Raw genomic sequence first — 15,322 nt, forward strand, 5'->3', positions numbered from 1 at the left:
GGAAACGCAAAACAGTTTTGCAAAATGTTCATAGTAAACATTCCCTGTGAAATGCAATGCAGTTGCAACTCTAAAGCCTTCAGGATGCTATGGTAACATAAACAGCTATTTAAAATTTGTAATATTTGGCTCATATTTTAATTCCTATTCCGTTCCTCCCAGTTATGATTTTCATCTTCCCAAACAGCTTCACATCTTTGGCAATCTCAGCCTTCAAACACTTGTCCCTGTTATGGCTGTAACATCTACATATTCAAAGCAGACTCTAAAGCACATGCTAAGTAGCTATTTCAACCACCACCTTCTCTACAGCTTAAGTTGCTTTCCAGAAAACTACCACCATAATGGCCAGTTGCTCTGTTAGTGAACTAGAGAATTCATTTTGTATTTATTGATTGCTCCTAATGAAGAGCCATAAAAGTGCCAAAGACTCCTGTCCAGACACTACTTTATTAGTAACAAAGCACATAAAATCACAAATTAGTTAACTGATTTCTTTGGAGAAAAAAGACTTGGCCACTGGGAAAGAGAGAGATGACATAGTTTTCTATTTACTTTTTTTACATACATAAAATTTTATTAGGAAAAAATTAGTAAATTAAAATAATTATATAAATTGTACAATTCCTTCCAGTTTCTAAGATATCGAATAGGTCTTCCAGCATCAAACCACACTTTACTGAGGTACAGATTCCTCTTCAAGGATGCTGCAATGTGCAGGATATATATTACAATATATAGAATGTATTTAAACTAGACAAAAGTATCCAGAAGTTACTAAAAAATCTCTCTCTGAAGGATCTCTCTTTCCAAGACTGTGTTTCTTATGATAGCTGTTTTTGGTTTTGGTTCCCTCACACCATGCTGTTATGGTGCATCTATTGTGGGTACTCACTTTGGAGAAGCCAGGGCGATGAGGAAGAACTCCATCAAATGCCAGGTTCTCTCTGCTGTGGCCTCAGGAATACGCTGAGAACATTCTTTCCTTGCAAGTGCCTCAGATTAAGTCATTCTGAAAGTCTAATCCCTTCTCCTCCATATCAGTTAAATTCTAAATCAAATAGTTGAGAAAATAGCAGGAAGGAGAAGAGCTCACCAAGATAAGCAGGGCAAGCACATCCCTAAACAGCAAAAGCCCTTCTTGCTTCTCCTGTTACGCACTTGGCTCTCTGGAAGCACCTGCTTTAGACCATGGAAGTGGCTTGAATTCTTCTGTACAATATAAAATGTGTCCAAGGAAAAACAAAAAGAGAATCTATTTGAGACAATACAGAATCTCTTCTTTTTACCATTTATACTTAAGGCAGCATCTCCATTGAAAACAAATCCTGCCATGGCAATCTACAATCCCTGACTTGATTACCACCACATCTAAATCGAAAGACCCCTCAGTAAATCCAAAAACTCTTTTCCTAAAATCTATTACTACAGCACTGATCATTTGTGAAAAAAAAGAAAAAATAAAGAAAAAGAAAAAATAAAAAATCAAGATCCATTTCAAAATCTCTGTCCTGTATCCAGCAGTCTCCGAGATATTTGCTCAAGCTTTTGCCATGCTTACCATAATCACAAGCATCTCTATTCCACCAGGAAAAAGGAGTTTCAAAAAAACAGAAAATAGACTAGAGAGGAAAAAAAAAAAAAAAAAAAGGAAAAACAAAAGGCAAGTATCCAAGAAAGCAAAATCACATGAACACATGCAGGTTTTTGTGGATGTGAATTCATATTCTTTATCATATCCCATTACTCTTCCCGCTTTTTTTAAACTGAACCGTTTTTGTGACTGTACAATTACATTGTAGAAAGCACCTGCATTATCCCAGCTAATGTGGGTCTGTCTTCCATAGTTTTGTTTTGTGCTCCCAACAGATGAGACTGATGTTCATTGATGTCTTTCCCAAGAAAGTGAGATCCAAAATGGTAGCAGAGAAAATGACAATGGTGGGGACCACCCTGGGCTCATGGACAAGCATGGGGAAGTCTGCAATGGTCATGCTGAAGTGACACAGAAAGCTCTGCTTACCCCTTGCTCAGATTCCAGCAGCTCTGTTTTGACTCTGACTGCCGGCATCCCATCCAGCATTAACATTCTGTTTGCAAGGGTGCTGATCTCCTAAGGCAAGAGAAAAGAAAAACAAAAGTTAATAGAAAAGTGAGGAAAAATATGTGGTTGTCATTATTTGGTGAAAATATTTGGTCAGAATGTTTAATTGACATATCAAATGGATATCTGGTTTAATTCACTACTTAACCTCTACAGTAATGAAGCAATAAGGAAAGTTTCTTTAACCAACATGAAGCTAAGCTAAGTGAACACAAATGAAGATGCTGTGATGTTAAGTTCACAAATATTTCTCTCTATTAATATTATGATTTCTCTCTATGAATATTCTTATTGTGGATGTCTTGCTGTACTCTTGCTTGAGTATACTCTGGAAGTATCCAAAACTAGCTATGGTGCCTTCGAGTTCAAATATTACCTTACTCTGAATTAATTTTCTAATACAGACAAGGCTCAAGGTTGATGTTTTAAAGCTAATCTCCTTCTAATTTTCTAATACAGACAAGGCTGAAGGGTGATGTTTTAAAGCTAGTGTCCTTCCCATTAGCCACTTACCTTGAACAGCCTGGTGAGAATTAAGACATTTCCTCACTCAAGCCAGAACTTAACCTTATGCATCAAAATACCACAGTCAGCAGCACAGAGGTTAGAAGACATCACAGGTACTTTCTAAGCAGGAAAACTACAGCACATATATGTTTTAAGTGACTCATCTAAAGCCACTTTCTTGTGGCCCTGCATGAAATGCAGCATTTGACACTAAAAACTCACCTCCACTCTTACAATTACTCTTCAGTCCTCATTAAATACAGTGCAATGGAAAAATAAACCAAAACACTTTTTTTGAATCACTGGCAGCAGACCTATTTAATACAGTATGGTGCCTTTATTCATAAGTTCACAGCCCTGATACCAGAAGAAAGAATTGTTTCATTTTCCAGGGAATGCGATGACTGTGTGAAAGGTAGGACCAACTCTACTACAGCATCTTGCAAAATTCTCAGAAAGAAATATTTTCATGGTTACTTTAGTGGATTATTAGGGGAAAAAAAATAAAGGTCTATCCTATCTATACATTTTGGAATACTTTGATTCAATTTTAAACATTTTAAACAATTCCATTTTTCCAATCAACACATCTTGTCCCTTGTTTGCAATGTAGCAGTAACTGCTTTCTCTTGTATATTGTGCTCCTTTCTTTTTTTTCCCTTGCTTTTCCCCTTTAGCTTAAATAACTTAGGCTAAGAAGGAGGAAAACCAACCTGCCCATTCTCCAAGTCAGTGTCAGGGCAGAGCAACTACCCTTTTTAAACAACTCTCACCTGGAGCCCATGTGAGCCATAAGATGGAGCTTGATAACTCAGGACGGAGGGGAACATGACAAGGGAGTGGCCACCAAATGCAGCGAAAGAGGAAAAGATTACATTGCTTCTCGTCTTTCTAATAAGATGATAGTTGATAAAAGGTTATAAAAGCCTAAGATTTTACGATATTCCAGGCCAAGTAACTGTTTTTCAATGGAACAATTCCATTCCAAATATGTAAAAATGAAGACAAGTCAACCCATTATGATGTCCCATTCCCCAGTAATATTTCCCTTGCCTGCCCTTGCCAATATTTTAGCTTGCCACAACAGAGAGCAACTGAAGAAAAAAAAAAATCTTAACATCTTTTATTCTGCAATTCATTTTGCACACCTTGGAGCACAGATCATATGAGGAACAGCTGAGGGAGCTGTGATTATTTAGTCTGGAGAAGAGAGGGTCCAGGGGAGACCTCATGGCTTGCTACAGCTACCTGGAAGGAGGCTGTAGTGAGGTGGGGTCGGTCTCTTCTCCAGAATAACAACAGGTAGGACACAAGGAAATGGCCTCAAGTTGCACCAGGGGAGGGTCAGGTCAGACATTAGGGAGAATTTCTCCTTGGAAAGAGCGGTGAGGCTTTGGGCCAGGCTGCCCAGGGAGGTGGTGGAGCCCCTGTCCATGGCAGTGCTCAAGGAACAGGCAGATGAGGCCCTTAGGGACAGAGATCAGCAGGCAGGGTGCTGAAGGGCTCACGGATGGACTCGATGATCTTGAAGGTCTTTTCTGACCATAATAATTCTGTGATTCTATGATCTTTATCAGGCATTTGGGGTGATGAGATGCCAGAAGAGGGGCTATGATAACACCAAACAGCTGAGCGAAACCGCTCCAGGCTTTCAACCCCTCTTCCCAGCACGGGTGGCGGTTCATTCATCCATCTGCAAGGCGCTGCTGCCCTGGGATGCCGGCACGCTCGCTGCGCGGGGGCCATCCGGATTCTCCGCGGTTTCCCATGGAGCCACGTCCTCATCCTGCAGAGCCAGGGGGTCTCCCTCCATCCCTGATTTCCCACATTGCTGCACAGCAAGAGTGGGAAGGCACCACAGTAAAGCCTCCCTCAGCTTGTCACGTGCAGGGAAGGATGAGCTGCTCTTTCTCCATATTCCATATGAGGAAGAACTTCTTTCCTGTGAGGGTGCCAGAGCCCTGGCACAGGCTGCCCAGGGAGCCTGTGGAGTCTCCTTCTCTGGAGATCTTCCCAACCCACCGGGATGCCGCCCTGTGCCCCATGCTCTGGGTGTCCCTGCTGGAGCAGGGACCTCTAGATGATCTCTAGAGGTCCCTTCCAACCGCAGCCAGTCTGTGACTCTGTGATTCTGTGTCCCCCAGGAGACCTCAGCCGAGGTAGAGCGGCCAAGACGCTGCCTTGCGCGGGCGGCACGAGCAGGAGGAGGGGATGGGGGCACAAAGAGCCATTCGGGAAAGGCAGCTTTAATGAACTGTTCGAATCTGATTAGAGGCTAATGTCCCTTTTAGTGCTTTGTACCAATTTACAGCTGATACACTCGAATCATTTTTTTCCCCGCTGGCTGCGATAAACTCATTAGTTTTAAAAATGCAAGCTAACCCCAGTCTTTGAAGTCTAAAACCGATAAATCATGAAAACCCAACGAGTTCATGTACCATTTAACACATTTACATTTAAGTACATTTTCATAGTGCTCGCTTTCCCTTTTGTTGTCTAAAATTATATTTCTCGAAAGCAACACTCTGCCTTTTGAGTGCTGCCCTGCAGAAAGAAGGCGGTGAGTAGTTCTGGCTTTGGGGTCATTCATAATTCAGAGCAGTAATAACCACGGAGGTAGCTTCTTTTCCAAAGTATTTGATCCCTTTGCATTTATAACTGAGCGGACGGTGTGCGCCACGTCCCAGGGAGCCCACTACCTGGTAATAGCTGGGCACATCTCATCTGTGCGTTATACACAGGGATGAAATGTTCAGCCCCATGTCCATTCACAGGGCTGATCTTTCCTGATGACTCTCTCCCGCTCCAAGAAGCGCTTGCTCCAAGCCATGCAGCAGATGGAAGCGTTGGGGTCTGCATGCGGTGGGTGCTATGGGCTCAGGAAAAGGGGCCTCATCCCCATAGCAGCAGGGTTAGAAACCGAGGGGTAGAAACCAGGCCCCTCGGGTTGGCCTGGCCAGGGGGAGCATCTGCACCTCGAGCCAGGCTGCTCCGCTGGCCAACACCAATTCCTTGCACCAGTTCGTTGAGGAGACCCACGGCCAGACATCACCACTGAGACACATTGAAGCCATCACACTTTTTCAGGCCACACGCCTCTCCTCAGGCGACTCAAAGGCCGTGGCAGCCGCCTGACATGGAACAGGACGAGGGTGGCCTGGGCATGTGTGGCAAACCCTGGCTCTCTGGGCCCCGGCCTCCTGCCACAACCCTCCCACAGGCCTCGGGACACCCACCTGGGCAAAAAATGCCCCTGGGCAATTTTACCTGGGCAAAAAATGCACTTAAGGAGCTGTGTGTCCCGAGCAGAATGTACCCAGCCTAACTGCGCATGGCTTTACCCAGACATCTGTTCCCTGGATCAACAACTGATCCTGGAAGAGATCAGCATCGGTTCCTCCTGCCGTCAGTGGGACTCTTGCCCTGATCATGGTTGGATATTTATTCCCTTCAGAGTTTATCTAACAGCACAAAGGGTTCCCAGGTCGGTGTGGGCAGCTGCTGTGAGAGCAGTTGTCAGAGAAAGCAGTTACCATGTCGGGCTTACAAGCTTCTCTTCTAGAATTTGAAGCCATCAGTCTAATAAAGAGGCCCCCTTCCCTCCCAAATGGCCTGTGTTTTAATACAGCACCACTGCAACTACAGCTGACATTTTTCCTAAAGGAACTTGACTTTTTGCTACAAAACACACTTCTTCAATGCAGGGACAAAAGAGGCCCCACGTATTACATTTCCTGCATGGATTTACTGTCCCTTCAGTTTGTGTCCAAGACAGTTTCCTTCTCCTGACTCAACCCATGAACACAATTAATATACAGGAGCAAATTCTACTAATGAAAACAGGCTTATTTTAGGCATGCAAAGAAAGGTACACAGGCAACGTATGGAGTACAAGGCCATCAGGAGCCAACCAACGATGGGTCTGAAGTTCTCCAGGAATCACCAGGATGTCTGGAGGACAGTTCTGTGCTTCATGACAGCCATCAAGGACACGGCTTTGAAAGCTGATGTGCCGTCAGATTACTCAGCACCTACGTACCGCTCTCAGCAGGGCTCTTAGGTGGTTTGTGCAGCACTCTCGTTATTCTCCTTCAGGATGATGTATTCGGTGAAGCATTTCACAAGCCATTCCTTTGACAGATTTTCTAAGCAAAGACCAGCATTTAGAAATCTCTGCATCTCCAATTCCATCTGGGTTTTCCTCTCTGCCTTCACCTCAGTAGGATGTTCAAGACGTTTCTTAATTATTTGAATTATTTCAGATAATTTCTTTTTCACTTGAAAAGTATGGTTCCACACATGACTCCCTAAGAATTCCTTAGTTTTTTTCAAACATTAACATCCAACATGGTATGATCTCTGACATTTCCAAGTATCAGTGGGGGGAAGAACATTCTCCAATTCAACTTTACATTTACAATAAAAAGTTTAAGGTTAAGGGGAATACTTCTTAATACCTAAAAGGTGAGAGTTGTCCTTAAGAAGTCTTCCTGTCTCAGAACTATAAGTTACAATTTGCCTTTCCTCATTTTTCGGTCATTTTTACACAAATTTTCTACAGATACAGTAATTTAAGTCATCATTATGTTTCCAAATTCTCATTTTACGCTTCAAAATTTGGAGTCATTTTAGTCAGAACATTGCTCTTGACAGCTTATATATATATATATGTATATATATGTATATATATGTGTATATATACATATACATATGTATATTTTATGTGTATATATATATGTATATATTTTAAATTTGCTTTTACAGTTTTTAAATAGATATCTCCGATAAGTCACTGAATTAACCACAAAATGGCCCATGCCACTAATAAGCCTTGGCAATGAAAGTGCTAATTGATTTCTCTAAGTATGAAAGTTTAAATTCATTCTATTCTTATAACCCTATACATGACTCCCTTTTCTCAAGTGTAACCATCTCTAGAGGGAGAGGAAGCCAAGGGGAATCTCTTCCATTCCAAGGGGAAGGTCCTCCATTCCTGCAGGATCCATATTTCCTGCAGGAAAGGATCCTACCTCCTACCTCCTGATCCCCTACGCTTGCTGAAGGCCGTCGGTTCCAAAGTCCTTTACACTCCATGCACTGAGATATGCGAGTCACTTAAAAGCAGTTATATCTCCAGGGTGAAGCATACCATTTAACACTGCCACAAAACGCATTACGACAGCCTATTTTGAAGAGGGAAGGCAACAAAATATCCGATATAAAAGCAAATTTATGTGGCTAGATGGTAATCATCCAACTGGGAATTCTGCCAGGGAATCAGGGTTAACAGTCCATGTCTTGCCATAAGATCTTCATCATATGTAATTATGTCTATAGCTGTGTGAAATGTTCATAATGCAAGCAGAGACTGGGTAGTTCTGCATTTTACTCTGAACTTGAATTTCAAGTCAAATTCACCAGAAAATAAAAGGTTCATTTACATTTATTGACGCTTCATGTGAAACCAAACAATTTATTATAACAAAACAGGCTGAAGCCTTAAATTTCACACTGTTTTCATGTGAAACGGGGTGAGGAGGATTTTAGTTTCAATTTGAGAGTTCAGCCCAGTTTTAAATGCATTTTATGTCTCGTTTACAAGACAAAACCTTGAACACCACAGTGATGGAGTCTGGGAAATACGCTAGGGCATTAGCTCAGCACATGACTGTGAAGAACAACTAACTTAACTAACAGTAAGGTTATTTTTCAGTAGCCTACACATCTCTTTCAGGTTTGAATGTTAGTCCCAAAGAGGAGTTAGGAGAGACCCAAATGTAAAGCACAAAGCTCCATACATTGCATGATGTGATGGGAATATGAAGAAAAGAGGGCAGCCTACAGATGTTGGCTGCCAAGGCCTGGGATCACAGAATCACAGACTGGTTGAGGTTGGAAGGGACCTCTAGAGATCATCCAGTCCAACCCCCTGCTCCAGCAGGGGCACCCAGAGCACAGGGTGGCATCCAGGCGGGTTGGGAAGACCTCCAGAGAAGGAGACTCCACAGCCTCCCTGGGCAGCCTGTGCCAGGGCTCTGGCACCTAGTGTCACTCTGTCACTGTGCTGCTATGCCAGTGCAGTGGTCGGCCTCAGCAAACTTCCCACTGTTATCACTACAGAGATGTGCATAAACAGCACAAACGTCCCCAATTTTAATTCTGCAGACTAGATCCTTAAAAAACACTAATAATTTTACAGACAGTGGGCTTCCACAAGCAGCTAAGTAGACAAGTCTCAAAGGATGCATCTATATTTAATTTCCTAAATATTCTTACATATTTGCCTCCAGGTAAGAAGCTTAAGAACGGACAATATTCAGTGATAGAGCCAAGGGCAGAACCAAGATCTTAATGCTTTTCTTTGGAGTTCGTTTGGCTTAAATTGGTTTTAGCAGATATAAATAGAACTAAAGCAGTGCAGGCGGCTTCCAGGTGACGCAGCAGTGCAGGGAGAGGCCAATCTGCTATTTCCCACACTCGGCACTGCTTAAAATCTCCTTGCATCAGCTCAGCTTTCCTGCCACTTTTATCAATCTCTGCAAAGAACTACTGACTATTCTTGTAGTGTTTAATTTTGATACGATACATTACAAGTCACATTATACTACCTTTCTATTTACCTTTTACCAACATTAATGACTTGATTGTATTCCTCCTGATACAATATTCACGCTGTATTAGCTAATACCAAATAGATTTAAATATTTGAAGATTTCCCTTATCTTAAACTTAAAAGCCTAGCTTTTAAGAAGCCAATCTTCAGACTAAAAATAGATTGGAAGCCAACCTCAGCTCCTCTCTCCATCCCTCCCACCTTACCCCACCTCCCCCCCCCCAAAAAAAAAAGAAACAGAAAAGGAGACTAAAAAAGCAAAAAACATCTCTCCTCAGGAAAAAAAAGAGCCATGTATTTAAGAAAAAGTAAGTTTCAGGGAAGCAAAGATGGCATTTATCTTTCAACAAGGATCAAAAAAAACCCTCTTTGTAGCCCTTAAAGCTATGTAACAACAAAAAAACCCTCAGACTATCAGAAGTTTATACAGTACAGAGAGGTACTGAAGATTGCTATCAAGTGGATAATCACGAGTGTTTCAAAGAAGCCCTAATAACTGACCTAGATTCCCACCTTTTCCTTGCCACAGTTACCAGTCAAGTGGTTTCAAAAACTGCTCCTCAATTTCCAAAAGGGTTTTCTGATATTTTATCTCTTAAGTTGGAAGAAGAGTTATGAGGAATATGAGGTTTAAAATTCATGGAGAGGAATGTAAAATATATTTCATAAACCTGCAAGTATCATATTTATCCAACTCACTATAAATACACTGCTTAAAGGTTAACTTTACTGTTAGGCGAGCTGTTGTATCAATCATTAAACTGTAGAGAAATGATTGCAAGACCAACCGCTACGAACAATTTCTGTTGGGTCAGATTTTTCATTTAACAGGTCTCCTTTTTTTTTCCTCTCCTTTCACTAAAGATTAGAATCAAAGTTTGGATAATCAAGAAGCCTCAGGTCACAACATGTTTTGAATTAACATCCTCTTGATGCTAGACGGAGTATGCGACATCCACCGGATATCGAAGGAACAATTTTGCTACGGACTTTTTTTTCTCTTCTGATCTGTTAGTTAAGTTGTATTTGCTCGTTTTGGGGTCTTTGCTTTGTTTCTCTGTAATTGCTGAGCAAATGAGTGTAAAATGGCGCTGCCCAGAAGCTTCTCAGGAGCTGCCAAGAATTTCCCTCTCACTTCTGCCCTTCCCTGCTCTGGCAGGAAGAGGAGCTTAGTACCCAGTGGGGGCTCCTCGGCATTCCTGTCCCCCAGCTGCTGCTGTGCAAATCCCAGGTCCACGAGGACGCGCGCGGCAACACCCCGCACGCTGCAGGGCAAAGGCGGCCGCACTCCGCAGTGAGCGGCAGCCATCTTAGGCCCCATTCCTTCGGGGTGAGCTCCCATATGGCAGGCCGAGGGGCCCAACACCACTGTCCCTTGCCAAGGAGACCAGACGTGGCTGGGCTGTGGTACTGCGTGGCACCTCCACGCCATCGCACTACTGGAAAGGCCCTGAGGGAGTCACGATCCCCACATGGCTGTGCCACTGGAAAGGCCCAGAAGGAGCCACCATCTCCACATGGCTCTGCCACTGGAAAGACACAGAGGGAGTCACAATCTTCACATGGTTCTGCCACGGGAAAGGCCCAGAGGAAGTCATGATCCCCATTTGGCTCTGCCACTGGAAAGGCCCAGAGGAAGTCACGATCCCCATTTGGCTCTGCCACTGGAAAGGCCCAAAGGGAGCCACAATCTCCATGTGGTTCTACCACTGAAAAGGGCAAGAGGGAGCCACCATCTCCACATGGCTCTGCCACTGGAAAGACACAGAGGGAGTAACAATCTCCACATGGTTTTGCCACTGGAAAGACACAGAGGAAGCTATGAAGCAACCCTGGCCTGGACATCATCACTTCCTCCTTAAACAATCATCCTTCAATTAAACTGTCTCATTTCACCTGGGGCTTCCAAGGAAGCAAGTTAGCTACAGGCAGCACTGTGTGCCCAGCTGCAGTGAGCGGCTGGCGTGTCCTGCCAAGCCTTTCAGCTCCATGAGGAGAGCCTTGTTCCTGCAGATCCTGGCCTCCCCCTGAGGATGGGACGTAGTTATCAACTTGATTGACTCTTATAAGCCACAGACACTACCAACTATTTCCACAAGAACAACGGTAGTGTGGCCATTAAATGCACTGGTTTCCCTTTGAGTTAGGCCACAAAAATTTTTTTAAAAATGGTATTGCTATTAGCTAACAGAAGCGATTTCTAACTCATCTGACAGCTCCAGTATAAGCAGAAATAAAAAGGTAGCAGGACAAGACAGCTTTCTCTTGCTGTGTCACAAAAAAATGACTATTCAGTTAAGCTTTATTCTCATTTCATATTTTATTTTTGTCCACAGTTAATTTTTGAAAAAAAAAAATCTACTTATCAAAGGCAGAGCAGTATTTGGCACATTCACAAAACTCAGCTGCTTCTTTCCATGTTAGCCAGTAGAATTGCCAGGTACAAACGATCAAAGCAAGAGCAAATTTATTTCAAGTGTGAGAAGAGAAAAACCTGCTTGCATGCAACCCCACCGCAGAATGTCATTAATTCCTGGACACTTCTGTGAAAAGTACAGCTGCTTCTCACAGGACCTCAAGAATCTGCTCCGAATCAAGTGCAAAGTCAGAGATATGACATGTCCTAAACAGTGAAACTGAAAATATTCTGTGAATGGTCCTGCTCCATCTGCTAGGAAGGGCCGTAACCACAACCGTCGGCCCAGCAGCTCCACTGGAGCAGAGCGAGGGCAATAATGTGGATTTGTTCTGCTGCCAGTGCTCGCAAAACTGAAAGTAAATATTGGCTGGTTCCTGCATATGCCAAAATAAAAAAGGCATACTTAAAAGAAGCTGAGCAACTGCATGCTCAGAAGGGAAAGTCAGATTATTTGCCATTATTTCATTACTTTCTACTGCACCTTTTGCATAGTACCTTAGGTGTGTAGGGAAGTAACGAAATTGCTTCTACACTCCTCTTGTTGTAGAGGAAATAAACTGCTTATTCTGACATTTCAGAAGAGCGGATGTTTGCTCTGGTGAAACTCCCAAACTGCCAATGTTTACCTTTCTGCCCATGACCTCCTTTTTGTTTAGTTATCAGTAGTATCAGTTACAGGTTTTCCCACTGACTTCAGTATATTAACACAAAAACTACACAACCACCATTCATTAGTATGGAAAAAAATATATAGTGTCATTGGTCCTGTTTGTGAATGAATTACAAGGAACTCCAATTTGGGAAAGTAAAAATATGCAGGTATTTGCAAAATGCTTGAAAAGCAACATCTAAAATAACGTGTTGCTTGCAGGCTGCAAACAGCGGCTTCTGGAAAGTCAGATTTATTGGTCATGATTGCTTATATGATGTGTATTCCTACCCAAGACACAAGATCCTAAATGCTTTTATGGGAGAATAGAAAGTAGTCAAATTAAATTCCACATGGCATAAGTTATGATAAAAATAGAGTCCAGTTTGAAGGTAATTCTCATTTACAGTTAACAGTTTACAATTAACAAATTTCCCATGATGACAACATGCATTTCCCACAGATTCTAAGAGAAGCTGTGTTTCCTCAATATATTTGAAAAAAAATGTATTGCCTATGTATCATTACACAATTTTAAGAGTAGTTTAAGTAAATATGGGTATAGTCATCAAAATGACTGAAAAATACCAGAAAAAAAAAGAAAGATGCATGAGTAGCATATACAGCATTATAATATCAGCTACTTGAACCTTTATTATATCATCCTTAAAATCCAGAGTTATCAAATTTTCTGCATACAGATAACCAGAACATGGAATTGAGCACATATAATAAATATAGGATTATTAGGATTATATTTATAGGATTATATACAGGATTATAAATACTCAAGAATGTGTCTGCAGGAAGGAGGAGATAAATATATTAATTCTTTTATAATGTATCAATTTAGAGCATGAAACCCCCTGTAACTCGGACAAATTTGAGGAACAATGATGACCATGACAGACAATGTTTTCTTAGGATCACTGGATAATTTCGGGCAGGAAGGGATCTCAGAAGGTCTCCACTCCAATCTGCTGATCAAAGCCAGGCTAAATCTGAGATCAGACCATGCAGCTCTGAGCTTTTTCTAGCTGAGTCTTGGAAATTTCTACAGCTGGAGTGTCGCTGGACAACCTGCTCCTGCCTCACTGTCCTCATCAGGGAAAAGGTTTTTCCTCAGACTCGGTTTGAGCCTCCCTTCCATCAAATTACGGGCACTGCCTCTCAACGACCGTGATAAGCCTGGCTCTGCTTCCTTGCTCTCCTCCCTGCAGGCACCAGGGGTGCTGTGAGGTCCCCCAACAGCCACCTCCTTTCCAGCGTCCATGTCCCAGCATCTCCTCACAGGGCCAGCACTCCAGCCCCGGCCATCCTGGTAGCCCTCTGCTGAACTTGCTGCAGTTGCCAACCACATCAAACAGGACAGGTCCCAGGACAGACCCCGCCATTAAGTTACTAACTATCCACAGCCCTCTCAGCCCGATCATTCATCCATTTTTTTGCCCCTCTGGCTGTGCACCCTTCCAGATGAAAATGTCTAGATTTGGACACGAGTCTGTGGTGGGAAGTAGTGGGGAAAGCCTTGCTGAAGTTGAGGTAAATAGCCACTTCTCTCTCCTCATCCCCAGCTCTGGTCATTCTGTTGTAGATGGCCATCACGAGGGCCATGCAGGATTTGCCCACGATGAATCCAAGTAGACTGTTCTCAGGCACCTCCTCCATGGGCACCCAAAGCACTCACTCCATAATTTTTCCAAGGACTGAAGGGAGGCTGACCATTCCCCAGATCACCCTTTTAGACTTCTGTTAAGATGAGTGTGACATCTGCTGTCCTCTAATCATCAGGATCTCACACAGTCTCCATGACTTCTCAAATACGTTAGAGAACGGTGCTGCAGGAACATTGACAAGCTCTCTCAGCATCCATGGCTGCCGCCCACTGGGCCTCAGGGACTTGTGTGTGTTGAATCCTGACTGGATTTTCATCTGCAGGCGCTGGCTCTTTTCCTTCTGAAACCCAGAAGGAAAGTTCTCATGGAGGCTGAGACACAGAAGGCACCAAGTGCCGCCTCCACGTCTGTGTTTGCTGCCACCAAAACTCAGACTCCTTTTAACAAGCCTGAACTCCAGCTCAGCTCCAGCTTTCCTCAAACCATCCCTGCCTGGGCAGGGTTTCAACGTTCACCTTTTTTTAGCCTTTCCCGGCCTGCAGGTCCTGCTGTATCCGCACTGGGCCCGTGCAGGTGCCCACGGTCACAACCAGCCCCCCACCAAGCTGACAGGAGTGCTTGTCCCATGAGCGGGAACTGCACCTGCCTTCTACAGACTTGCCTATCAAGCACAGAAATCCTTTCTCATCCAGAGGTTGCCTGTGTATGTGTGCCCTAGATCACCTCAGCCCATGGCAGGGGCCCCACAGCGGTAGCGTGGCGCTCACTGTGCTGCACCTTCTCCCTTGGCACCCACCAGTGACATTGGTGGTTGTTAGAGAACAGGGACAAGCCAGGTGGTCCTGGGATCTGACAGAAAATGGATATATTTATGCTCTTACCCTTTTCTTTACGTGTAGTACATGCCCACAACTGTAAACCACTGGATGCCTGAATCAAGATTCACATGCAAGAGTGAAAAAAAGTAGAGAGAAACTGCTCCTGGCACAGAGCAACCCAGCACAGATGAGAGGCACTGTCTAAATTAAGGCAATTCTATCTTTATTTAGCAATTCACTCCCCGCAAATTATTCCAGAGATGAACGAGACTGTCACCTCAAGCATCTACAGCTTCGCCTGGACATCAAATGATCCGTTTGGAAAGACGGAGAGCCCAGTGCCTGTGTTTCTCTCAGCCTTTACTCTGTCATAGAATCATAGAATCATAGAATCATAGAATGCCGAAGGTTGGAAGGGACCTCAGAGGTCATCGAGTCCAACCCCCCTGCTCACGCAGGGTCACCTAGAGCACAGGGCTGCATCCAAGCGGGTTTTAAAGATCTCCAAAGAAGGAGACTCCACAACCTCTCTGGGCAGCCTGTTCCAGTGCTTTGTCACCCTCACAGTGAAGAAATGCTTCCTTAAGTTCCTGTGG

The 15,322-nt window shown here is 43.5% G+C and overlaps 1 long non-coding RNA gene across 2 annotated transcripts in view; it reads right to left on the reverse strand.

Annotated features, from left to right (window-relative positions):
• Positions 1-2,023: 2,023 nt before the first annotated feature.
• The window catches only part of LOC112951771, a 91,766-nt gene continuing 78,467 nt past the window's right edge, over positions 2,024-15,322 (reverse strand). For both annotated transcript variants that reach the window (XR_003250274.1, XR_003250275.1), the window contains exon 3: positions 2,024-2,113. This is a non-coding gene — a long non-coding RNA (uncharacterized LOC112951771). The remainder of the gene's footprint in view (positions 2,114-15,322) is intronic.

Source organism: Nothoprocta perdicaria, unplaced genomic scaffold (genome assembly GCF_003342845.1).
Source record: "Nothoprocta perdicaria isolate Ctin4 unplaced genomic scaffold, notPer1 scaffold_37, whole genome shotgun sequence".
Taxonomy (NCBI): domain Eukaryota; kingdom Metazoa; phylum Chordata; class Aves; order Tinamiformes; family Tinamidae; genus Nothoprocta; species Nothoprocta perdicaria.